This window comes from Anopheles marshallii, chromosome 3 (assembly GCF_943734725.1).
Source record: "Anopheles marshallii chromosome 3, idAnoMarsDA_429_01, whole genome shotgun sequence".
Taxonomy (NCBI): domain Eukaryota; kingdom Metazoa; phylum Arthropoda; class Insecta; order Diptera; family Culicidae; genus Anopheles; species Anopheles marshallii.
The window spans coordinates 12,304,665-12,317,338 of record NC_071327.1 but is presented as its reverse complement, the minus strand read 5'-3'; positions in this window follow the sequence as shown (position 1 = coordinate 12,317,338).

The window sequence follows — 12,674 nt, the reverse complement described above, 5'->3', positions numbered from 1 at the left end:
GTCCTTGAGTTGTTTGTAGGGCGGTTGATCACGTAACAAAGCAGAAACCTGCTTGATGGTAACCGACACCCAACCATTCCGAACATTGCCTGACAACTGAGAGATCCGTCTTTTCAAGATCCCCGTGCACGAGCCATGGAAATCCTACCGCCATTCGGCAAAGTGCAATGTCATGGAGTACTGCGCCTGGTGGAACTGGTTTAGGATTGATCTTCTAACGATCGCATCTTTGAGGAATTTTAGAACACATTTATGATTTACGTTAAGGAATCTTTTATTGAGGTAGAAACAGTTTGAAAGATTCTTGACCAGTCACTTACAGCGTACCGGGAGCGGGAGCCAAGTTAAGCGACTGCTGGTTGACGGCATGTCCGGCCAGGGAAGCCTCATGGACAGCGCCTCGGTTGGCGGCCACATAGCGAGCCTCGTGCTGCACATGGGCAGCGTACACGGTGGCCTGCGGCACAGCGTAACTCACGGCTGGGACGGAGTGGACAGCGGTACTAGCGTAGGACACGGCCGGGACGCCATAGCCGTGGGCAGCAGCGACATAGGGCGAGGCAACGTACGGTGCAGCGTAACCGGAAACGACATACTTCGGGGCGACGTTCTGCTGAACGACCGTGGTCTGCGGGACAGAGTAGGCCAGCGGAACAGCGTACGACTCGATGGCACTTCCTTCGGCGGCAACGGCCAGAGCGACAATGACTGCAACAATGATGCACTGGAATAGAACAATCGATTAACTCCTGCTCCAGAACAGGATGTGTTTTCATCCCGAAATCATGCCTACCTTCATGTTTGTAGTTTTGGGTGTTGGGGGTTTTGGTGTTTATAAAACGGAAGGTTGCTTCTGAACCAAGCTGAACTCAACCAACGTATGATACTGTCAGGACTAGCGCGTCGTACCTTTTATACTCACTTCGAAGCTAGAACCAAATGTAACATTCTACGATTCCAAAATCTGTCCCAACCGCACGGTCAATTCCCTAAAAACAATACAAAAAATACCGTTTTGGGTGGGGATGGACCTAGTCTTAACCGTTACCGACTGGTACTGGCGGTCGCTTTGTCCGTACGCCTTTCCGTGCGGTCCACGGTGAACGTTTTCCATTCAACCGGAGCTGCGTGCGTATCGCGCATTCCTTTCGATTATTAGGCGATAGTAACACTTGAAGCACACTTTGAACTCGCTTTGAGTGGCATTGTGTCTGGCGCGGTACAGCATTTTGACACCAGGATGTTGGGAATGACTTTCGATCATAGGGGTGGACACGATCGTATAACGACAATAGTGTGTTGCCAAACGGATGTTGCGATAGTGATCGATTTGGTGATCTAGTGCTTGATTTGAACAAGCAATGAAGTGGACTTTATCTAATGCGAATCTAAAGCGAGTACTATACGCCAAAAAGACGCTATTTAATCTGATTCTTTTTTTTACAAATGTTGTACATCGTACTATACACCAAACAGGACACGATAGAACCTAAAACTGGTGGTATTAGTAAAAGAGTCAATTCTAGGATGTCAATTAGAAATTATATATTAAAATATATTCTTCGTACATTCTGTTGTAACTCGAATTCCCTTCATGATATCGTATATATTTAGTATTCAGCGATCGATTTCTTCTTTTCACGTTACGAAGCACGTTGATAATTTATATTTTTACGTGTATTCGGACGATTAGAGTAACTTTTTGTTAAAATTATTGTTTATAATATTAAAATGTAATGCATTTTTGAGAAAATTTGAAATTTGACAAATTCAACATTCAATTCCACATAATAAAATTACACAAATTGTCAAAATTGTGATATTCCCGTACATCAAATTATCTGTGACTGAACTGTAAATGAAAAAATGACTGTAAAAAATCCATAATTGGAAACAGATTTCATTTGAGACCCATTATGGTATAACTTTTTACGAATCATTCTAAATAAAGCGCATTATTTAAGAAGGCCTTCATGTCACCAATTATTAAGCGACGAACCTCTTCCATCAATGGAACCCAAGAATAAATGCCAAGAAATTTAAGCATAAAATACAATTAATTATGATTTTAGTCTCTGTTGCTTTGCTACGCATATGCAAAATTTTAAAATTAAACAAAATCTAAAGTTTTACCATATTGAAAACAATGTTCATTAATGAATAAATAAATACGGAAATAATTTTACGGAGTACGATTAGGATTATTTTATATACTCAATTCATTAATCACCCTTTATATCTTACATACTTTATAATAGAATGATGTTACCTTAACGGCCGAGTACACCCGGGATAAGGTGACCTTTCACGGTTTGGAGAAGGAAATGTCTTCAAACGTTTGTGAATTGTATCTTAGATTAAGCTTCCTCGTTAGTTGTAAGCAATACGGCCTGACCGTTCTTATTGAATAAAAAAAAAAATGATGTTACCTTAACCGTTTTCTTCTAAACATTCTAAATAAAATACCATAATTGAAGAACCTTCAGTGTGCAGTGTATTACATTTATTGTCTTACAACTAAAGCAATGAATTTATTTGGTAAAACCATTACTATCCCAGAAACATAACGTAACATGACATGGGTTTGAATAGAATTTTAAATTAGACTTTTCTTTTTTATATATTGTCATTAAAGGATAAACATTCAGAGGAGTATTAAGTTGTTCATCACATACTTTATAGTGCAACAAAATAAATATACAATATAAACAAACAGTAAAGGTAAAATGATAGTCAAATATTATCTTCCACGCAAGAAATGAGAGATTATTTACCATCGCGGATTAAAATCATGAACTTGCTCTTCACGACGAGTGCACCTGTGCGTGCATCTTTGGTTTTACATTTCACTGAAATGTAGCTTTACATGGCGGAGCATGTAAAGTGGTTGACATTTTAACCACCGTTGTTTAACTGCAAGTCTCTGTGGAAGTTGATTTCCGGTTGGTAACATTGCACTTTGGGACGTACGTCCGTCCGTACGTCGCGGTGATCGACTGAGCTACGAAGGGGGGGGTGGTGAAAAAGGTGCCTTTCGGAACTGTACTGTTCGTGTGCGTACGCCTCTCGAGGTCATTGGCCAAAAGGGGGCAAAGCTCGCTCGCGGATGCTTGTTCGGTTTCAGAATGTCGTGTCTTATAAAAAGCCATCGAACGGTGTGGAAACTATATCAGAACAATTTTAGCATTGAGACAGCAGTCAACACAACGTTTGCCGCTTCAAAAAACCAACAAACATGAAGGTAAGCACAGTGCTCTTCCTTGATACACAAATGCTGGAGAGTCACCAACAGGCGGCTTATGCGACTGTTACCAATTCCAGTGCATCGCAGCTGTAGTCATGATGGCCGTCGCCGTTGCCGTTAGGGGATCGTCCGTTACCTACTGGGGCAATGGAGCAGCGCTGCAGCATTTGGCGCCGGTTTCGGTCGGAAGCTGGGTACAGGATAATTCTTACGCCAGAATTGTATCACCGTGGAACTACGCTTACCAGGCCCCTATCGCCACCGTTGCTGCTGCTCCAGTTGCTTATGTTGAGCCGTACGCTTATCAACCGGCCGTGGCCGTTGTCGCCCAGAAGGAAGCTCGCTATCTGGCCGCCAACCGTGGGGCGGTCCATGAGGCTCCCCTGCCCGGACACACCGTCAACCAGCAGTCCCTGAACCTGGAACCGGCACCCGGAACTCTGTAAGTCAAGCGAAAGGGAACAGATTTAACTGTTGGATGCTGCAAATAAAAGCTCGTTGTGATATTGTACAGTAGAAATTGCCGTTGTTTATTCAACCTCCGAACAAACGTTTACTTAAGTGTAATAGGATTTTACTTGCATATGACATTTTTATTTGTTGACTAGAACCATTTTGTACGTAATATAACTAACTGAATCAATTTATACGGCTAAGAGCCATCTTGATAGAATAAATAAATTAATAAAATTATCAATTGAACCCATGATGTTTTTAACTTATGGTTTAAAACTAAAGACTTCAACACGAAAGACGACGAACCTCCACGAGAAAAAGTTTATTTAGGAGATTCGGATTCTAAACCCATCTTGATTTTCCCGAACTTTGCACACAGCAAAACACAACACAAACTACCAAAATTACCCCATAAAGTAATCATCAGATGATAGCATCAAAGACAAGCTCAGCCAAAAACAGGTAGACTTTAATATATGCTGGGAAGTAAATATTTGTAACGTAATATTGGGTTAAAGAACCTCATAAATATGAGAAAAGTGTGTGAGGACTGTAAATTTATGTTAGTATCCTTGTGCAAGCATGGGATGTATATATTCAATCCGTACTGGAAGAGGATCAGAAAGTCTTAGGTTACCGTTTCTGTATTTATTTTAGCCATAGCTGGTCCGTCCTACAAATCCTAGGCATATTCTGGTGGTATTTGGTTTAAAAGGTACCAATGTAATGTAAAAACTAGGGCAACTTACTCAACATGATCTCACGACGATCGGTTATGCTAGTTCGAGCAAAAATAATATTGAAAGCAGGAAGTAAGGAGTAAAGCAGGAAGTGGTAAGGAAGTGCAAGCCCAACTTTCAAACAAAAAATAGTTGTCTGGATGCATTACTATAAGTAATCCGCACATTGATAAATCAAATGACTTAGGCATGCTTGTGAATGCTTTAAGAAAAGTCCAAAACTTATTACATCTAATTAATTCACACTGTTTACAATACATTTCTCTTTCCTAATTGTAAAAGTTTATTGTTTCTCGGGCGTGCTCGGTCGTGTCGTTTTCCGTCATACGAATGCGCGAATGCGAAAATAAGGACGCTTGAATGGGATTTAGCCATTATTTATTGGCCATTATCTCCTTCAATCAAAACTAAACTGTGTCCTTAATTGACCGACGACAATGTCGACGCAATCATTTCAAAGCTAAAGAGCGACACTATTCATCCTTGCCAGTGCCTTGACTTCAAAACTTACTGTCCCTCTTGACTGTTCAACGTGTCAAGGTCGTTTTTTTACAGGTTTTCTTTTTCACTTTTGCCATGCCTTGAACTGTAAAATTCCAAGCCACGGTTTATTGATTTATAATATTCTTTTTAGTGGAAAATTATACAATATCTAGTGTTTTTTTCTCCTTTTTTCTTCGTCCCGATACATAGATCAACTTTAATAAACTCTTGTTTGTTTAATTACCCATACCCCATAAAACGGCTATTGGATCTGATTAGCAACCTAATCGTCTTTGTTATTATTTAATAACCTAAATATTGCATTCATTAGAAGGTAAGAAGGAATAAGAACCCTTTTTTCTTCGCAATCCCGTTTCAGGAATGCCAAACAAAGCAACTGGCAGAATGTTGGATTTTTGGCAAATGACATGTAAACTGCAAGCTACTACCTCAAAACAACAATTTTAGTCTTCGTCTTGTCACCTTCAACACGCCCTTAACCCCTTCCAGCAACGTGTATAGCTCAAATTATCAAATGCCGGCCGGACACTTGATTAAATTCCTCGACAGACGCCATCCAGTCCGTCCGCTTCGATGTGTTACGGTTGCTTTACTTTTAGTTTCGTTGATCGATTTTTGTTTTCTTCTCTCAAACATGCGATAATTCGTTTTAGCATGCCTCGCATGGTAACCGAAAACGAGAAAAGGTTGTACCGGTTTCGTATTACATTCCCTTATTCTCTCGCTTCGATCCTGCGGCCGACAAATACTTACGACGCCGAAACCGATTCTGCGGGAGTGCTTCAGGAAGTGGTCGTGTTTGCTAACTCCCTCTGGGCAGGTTGGCAAAAGATTTGACGAAAGAAGAAACTTACCAGTGATGAAAACGAAAATCAAAACACCGTGTGCCCAACCGCCCAGAACGCGATGTGTAGCGTAATCCTCTTTTTTGTAGCAATCTTTCTTGCCGTTGACGTTGACTTTTCCTTTCACTGGTTCCGGAGGCGTTGGTGACCAGGGGGGTGGTCTTTTTTTTTTGGAGACTGTTTTGGACTACGATCGATCAAGCAAACAACGCAATGTCCATTTGATGATCGTCCCATATAAATAGTGGCCATTCTGTTGGTGGATGTCATATCAAAACCGTTCTCAGAACAACTCACATCTATTCCACCAAACGGAATCTCCAAACAACCCACAACCAGCATCATGAAGGTGAGTTACCCTAAAGCGTCTATCATCCGCGGAGTATTTCATCCCAGCGTTCGGATACCTGTCCTTTTCCTCCCATCCAGTGCATCGCAGCTGTAGTCATGGTCGCTTTGGCCGCCACCGTCCAGGCCATACCCTATTATAACGCCGTCCCATCGGTGTACAGCGTACCGTCGACCACCGTGGTCCAGCAGAATGTTGTGCCCAAGTACGTCACCGCTTACTCTGCCCCGGCCGTAACCTACGCCAGCCACGCCAGTGTCGCTCCGGTCGCTACTTATGCTGCTCCCTATGCCACCTATGCTGCCCCAATCTCCTATGCCGCCCATAACACCGTTGTCCAGGCCCCGGTTGCCTATGCTGCACCGACCACCTACGCCTACGACCATGGCAACTACGTCCATGCCGTCCCGTCTGTCTACGCTCACGTCCAGAAGGAAGCTCGCTATGTGGCCGCCAACCGTGGCGCTGTCCATGAGGCTCCCCTGGCCGGACACACCGTCAACCAGAAGTCGCTGAACTTTGAGCCGGCTCCCGGAACTCTGTAAATATTTGTCCCTCTACTTTGTTTGCCTGTGAGAATGGTTTGAAATAAAATGGATTGTTGCAAGGATTAGCCGATTGTGTTTTTTCTCACTGTACAAAAGTATCATCATTAAAACGGTGCATGTGGATAGCATCGCAATAATTGGGTTTGACAACTTTAAACGAGTATTTAAACAGCACACATTTTTAAGAACACATAATCAACCATTAATAAGCTATGAAGTCGCTTGCAGTAATCAACGTGTCTACATATTTTATTTCTGAATATAAATTCAAATTATTAAATAATAAAACACATTTCCGATACAGGCAGTTCAAAAAAATCAATTTTCTCAATTTAATTTAGTTAAAAGGTATTAAAAAAAAAATCCACATCTTATTCGATCTCACCTAATGACTAAGATTTTAAACTACTCCTTTTTTACTCCTTTCTCTAACCATTTTTCATAAATTGCTTCTTTGGTGAAAAATACAATAAACATAGCTTCTTGTAATTGAAGAATGATCTAGTTTAAAACTATACCCTATTTCCCAAAGTGTCTTCAAGTATGCTCTCATTCAGCGTTGAAGCTTCTACATTACATCATTTAACTCTGCTCTTGCAACCCAGAACAAGCGCAACTGTTGCATCGGTTCAACTATTGTTAATCAAAAAGTGTACCTGTTTATCGACTTCATTAAAACACAAAATCAAATTACTTAATCTTTCTCCTCTCGGCACCAACACTTCTGCGGTAACAACACCAAAATCGTACCAATCAAGGCATCGCGTTGCTGCGGCTAATTGGATTACAAAAGCGTCTCCTTCGCCCCGATCTCGATCCATTTTTCGACGCCATTCGGGTGTTCGGGTGTTGCTAAAGATCGCTTTCAATCGATCAGCGATCCCCCGGCATACCCGGAAAGGAACTTTTGGAACCGGTCAACCCGTACTGGGTTCTATCCTCCAACCTGATGGCTGACACAATGCGACCGAGCGGGTTGCCGCCTGTCGCAGGTTGAGGCGTGGTTGATCGTTCACACCCATACTGCTTGACGAAGACGCCATGCTACATACTAGTGTCTCCGAACGGGAGACTTCGTAACGTAGCCAAAAGGAGGTGTATCAATTAATGTTGCGTTAAGTTATGGCAGCTTGAAGTGACCATTTACGAAGGGAGCAAAAACCAAATAAATAGAACGAACACAGTCACGCTTAAATAAATCGATCACACAATAACAATCTCAAGGTCAGGCCCGCGATGTACCACGGGCGGGTCGCGGTTTTGTGGTTAGCTTGATCTTTCTTTCGTTATACATTTTGCTGCGTGCTTCTCTACATGAGGTATATGCAAGACAAGCCATATTTCCTGCTTCTGCCGTGCCATCTCGTGGGTTGTCTCGAAGAAGCATCCATGGAAGAACCGCCCAAGGCGCCGGGCACGGTAAGAACTTTTGTCATAATTATTATTTCAACTTAGCAGACAGTTACGGTGCTTTGCAAATGCGTTCCAAGGGTTCGAGTTTCATTGCTTATAAAAATTCATCTCAAGTAGCCACGCCTAGCCTTACGGTCCCATGTCTGTGGTACACGCTAAACGTTCTGATCGTTAAAGTGTTTGATCAAGCTTTTTTTTTTAGAAACCCAATCGAAAAAGGGATGTTTTCGATAGCTGAATAAAATGCTACTCACACTTAAAACACGCTAGGTATGATTATGTGATCTCGATCCTACGTTCCAGCGCACACATTTTCCGCATTTTAATCCTCCCTAATTCTGGTGGCAAACTGGTTTTAGCCAGTACGAGTTTGTGCGGTGAAACGAGCCTTCTAAATGAAACCGGTAACGAAGGAAGGCATACTTTTTAAAAGGTGTGTACTGATCTTGGCCGTTTATTGGATGTTTAGACTACGATCGATTTTTAATTAACGATATGACCTGGCAGAGGAGCCACATGGACGGCTCCCGGGTTGGCAGCAACGTACTTCGCAGCATGGGCCTGGACTGGGAGGTAGTTGTTGTATCCGTAGCCATAGCCGTGACCCAGACCGTATCCGTGTTCGACTCCGTATCCTCCATACAGACCCAACGGACTGACCGTCTTCAGAGTGTTGACGTTGGCCTGGACCACGGTTGGGGCGTACTTGGCTCCGTAGTATCCTCCATAAACACCCAATGGGTTGACCGTGTTCAGAGTGTTGACGTTGGCCTGGACCACAGTTGGGGCGTACTTGGCACCGTAATATCCTCCATAGAGACCGTTGTTGTAGACAGAGTATGGAAGAGCGGCCGAGTGCGGGTAGGACAGTCCATGATCCAGCACGGAGGAGTAGCCCAGTCCAGCGACGGAGGAGTAGCCCAGTCCAGCGAGGCCAGAGTAGTGACCAAGACCATCATACCTATTCAGACCCAGGCCATAGAGTCCCGAGTTGTAGGAGTACGGAAGAACCGACTGCACAGCTGGCAGGTAGGAACCGCTGGAGACAGTGGCCAGAGCCAGGACGGCGATTACGATGAAGCTCTTGAAAATTGCATTATTTTGTCATTACTACTAGTACATTTGTGACATATTGTTAATTTACCTTCATGTTGTATGAGAAAATCACTGCTTTACGTTTGGCGGGTTAAATGGTACTGTGATACAGTTTAGTGTTTCCCACTTCTTTTATACTTACGCTTTTATACCTTATATCGCTCTAATTTTATGGTATATGAAAACTTGTGACGGAAGCCGCACCGGAAAAACTATCAATTTTCGTTAAAAATCACACAATTCGTTAAACCTATTATTCCTCGTCAACGATCTTTTATTGTTGTTTAGTCATGGTTGAACGCGTGTTAGATGTTACAGGACCATTGAAAATTGAAGTTTGTGCAGTTAATTGGAAAGTGGAAGGACGGAAACGAATGCAATTGTAAAGACATTAAATTTAAAAAATCCATTTCAAAACTTTTGCTATAAAACTAAGGAACATCTGCCATAGAGCCACAGTTCCCAATAACCATCTACTGTGTGTGGACAAGAAACTAGACATCCAACACGAACAATTATGAAGGTAGGTCTTAGCAGAGAATGAAAATCACATAACGTCAAAATAATTATTTGTTTGAAGGCATTCATCGCAATCGCCGTCCTGGCTCTGGCCACTGTATCCAGCGGTTCCTACCTGCCAGCTGTGCAGTCGGTTCTTCCGTACTCCTACAACTCGGGACTTTATGGCCTGGGTCTGAATGGGTATGATGGTCTTGGTCACTACTCTGGACTCGCTGGACTGGGCTACTCCTCCGTCGCTGGACTGGGCTACTCCTCCGTGCTGGATCACGGACTGTCCTACCCGCACTCGGCCGCTCTTCCATACTCTGTCTACAACAACGGACTCTATGGAGGATACTACGGAGCCAAGTACGCCCCAACCGTGGTCCAGGCCAACGTCAACACTCTGAAGACGGTCAGTCCGCTGGGTCTGTATGGAGGATACGGAGTCGAACACGGATACGGTCTGGGTCACGGCTATGGCTACGGATACAACAACTACCTCCCAGTCCAGGCCCATGCTGCGAAGTACGTTGCTGCCAACCCGGGAGCCGTTCATGTGGCTCCTCTGCTAGGTCATCTAGTCAACCAGAAGTCGATTGTCGTTTAACGAGTGTTAAAAAGATTATGTATTTTTTTTGAAGAATGGTATTGGACATTCTGTTCAAATGTTAATAAATCCCAAATCACAATTATCTTTTCTTCCTTCATTTCTTAAAAAAGACATCGCACTTCTTAACACCGATGTATTTTATTGATAATGTAAAGTAGTTAACACGCATTTATTTAATATATCGAAGAAAGAAAGATATCATTGATGATTTGAAATGGGTATTTTATAACGATGGTAAATAATGTGGCCTTACCAGTCTAAGTTTCTCAGGTGCAGATTCCTTCATTCCATCTCTGGCACATATATACATTCTACATTCCACGAGAATCCCTGCGACCCTGGTTTCACAGGCTCCCGGGAGGTCGTGCGTTTATTCGTATAATGTCTAAGCTTATGCCGAACAATGCCGAAGCAATTAAAGCCCTCCTTCAACGTATATCTCCTACTCTAAAGTTTGTAGCTGTAGCATCGGGTTCTGCGACATACATCACATCAGAAAGACTACGAGTATTCGCGGATTCTGTTCGACTTCACCAAAGAGATCGCAATCACCCAATTTCCAATGATTCCTTCCCCTTCCCCATCCTGTTGGTAATACACACTATCCAAGGGACCTTCATTGTTTAGGTGTTTTATGTTATTGTTCTTATTTCTACATAAGTAGTTAGCATTATTTGTTACGAGTTATTGATGACACTACGATACATTGCCAATTACGTCTTTGGTGTGGGGATCAGTGGGCCATTACCTACTACATATTGGACCAATCCTATTATTGTCAACATGAGACATCAGCAAAAATATATCGAATTTCGATATTTTTTAACTTTGAATAACATCTCTTTGACACCAAGTATGGGAGGCAGGCCTTAGTGATTAGAAATGGCGCTACAACCACTTCAAAGTTTTGGGCTGCTATAGATTTCTGTCAGACTCAATAAAGCAGTCACTCAAACTCGAGCTCAGAAGAAAATCAATTCATAAAGATCTTTGAAAAGGTATTAAAATACATGAATTAATTAAGAACACTAAAAACTACTTGGACAAAAACAGAACCGATTGCATCAACGCAATATGGAAAACCAGTAGATTAGTAATCAAAACATTTATGCATAATTTTAGTTGCAAAAATATATTTCCCTTACTGCTAATGTATGAGTTCCAAATATCATACCCAAGAAAGGATCAATTACGCAACAATGGACTTCTGGCTGACTAGGTGACCTGGCAGAGGAGCCACATGGACGGCTCCAGGGTTGGCAGCAACGTACTTCGCAACATGGGCCTGGACTGGGAGGTAGTTGTTGTATCCATAGCCATAGCCGTGTCCCAGACCGTATCCGTGTTCGACTCCGTATCCTCCATACAGACCCAGCGGACTGACCGTCTTCAGAGTGTTGACGTTGGCCTGGACCACAGTTGGGGCGTACTTGGCACCGTAGTATCCTCCATAGAGACCGTTGTTGTAGACAGAGTATGGAAGAGCGGCCGGGTATGGGTAGGACAGTCCATGATCCAGCACGGAGGAGTAGCCCAGTCCAGCGACGGAGGAGTAGCCCAGTCCAGCGAGTCCAGAGTAGTGACCAAGACCATCATACCCATTCAGACCCAGGCCATAGAGTCCCGAGTTGTGGGAGTACGGAAGAACCGACTGCACAGCTGGCAGGTAGGAACCGCTGGATACAGTGGCCAGAGCCAGGACGGCGATTGCGATGAATCCCTGGAGTACATTTCCTTCCCATCAGTATCAATAAATACGATAAAAGCTCGAGTTGAACTCACCTTCATGTTTACAGTTGAGTGCTTCTTCGATCGATTGGATTTGATCGCGAAAACGTTGCAAGTGAACTGTGATCGTTTGACCCAAATATCGTCTGCTTTTATAACAAACTGCAAGCGACACATTTTCCGGTCAAAAGACCTTGGCCAAGGATTTTTCCTTTCGTTTTACACTTCCGGTAGGTGGCGCTATAAAAGATGCGACCGTTGATGTTAGCGGTATCAGTATTCGTACAGCGCTTCTATCATCAAAACCTACAAAATCAATCAAAATGAAGGTAAGTCTCGTGGGAAACTCAAAGCTAATCGGTCAAATCGGTTCTAAAACTATCCTCTTATGTTTTCCAGTTCTTCATCGCAATCATGGCTGTGGCGTTGGTCGCTGTGTCCGAGGCGTCCTACCTCCAATACGATGATGATCTGTCCTACCAGAGCTATGGCTATGGACTTCCCCTGTCGAAGGTGGTTGTCGGTTCTTCGTACGGTCTGCCAGCAGCTGTGGACAAGTATGCGTACCCATCGTTGTACAGTTCCTATGCGGCAGTGAAGAAAGTGGTCGAATACCCGTCGGTTGCTCCGCTGCTGTC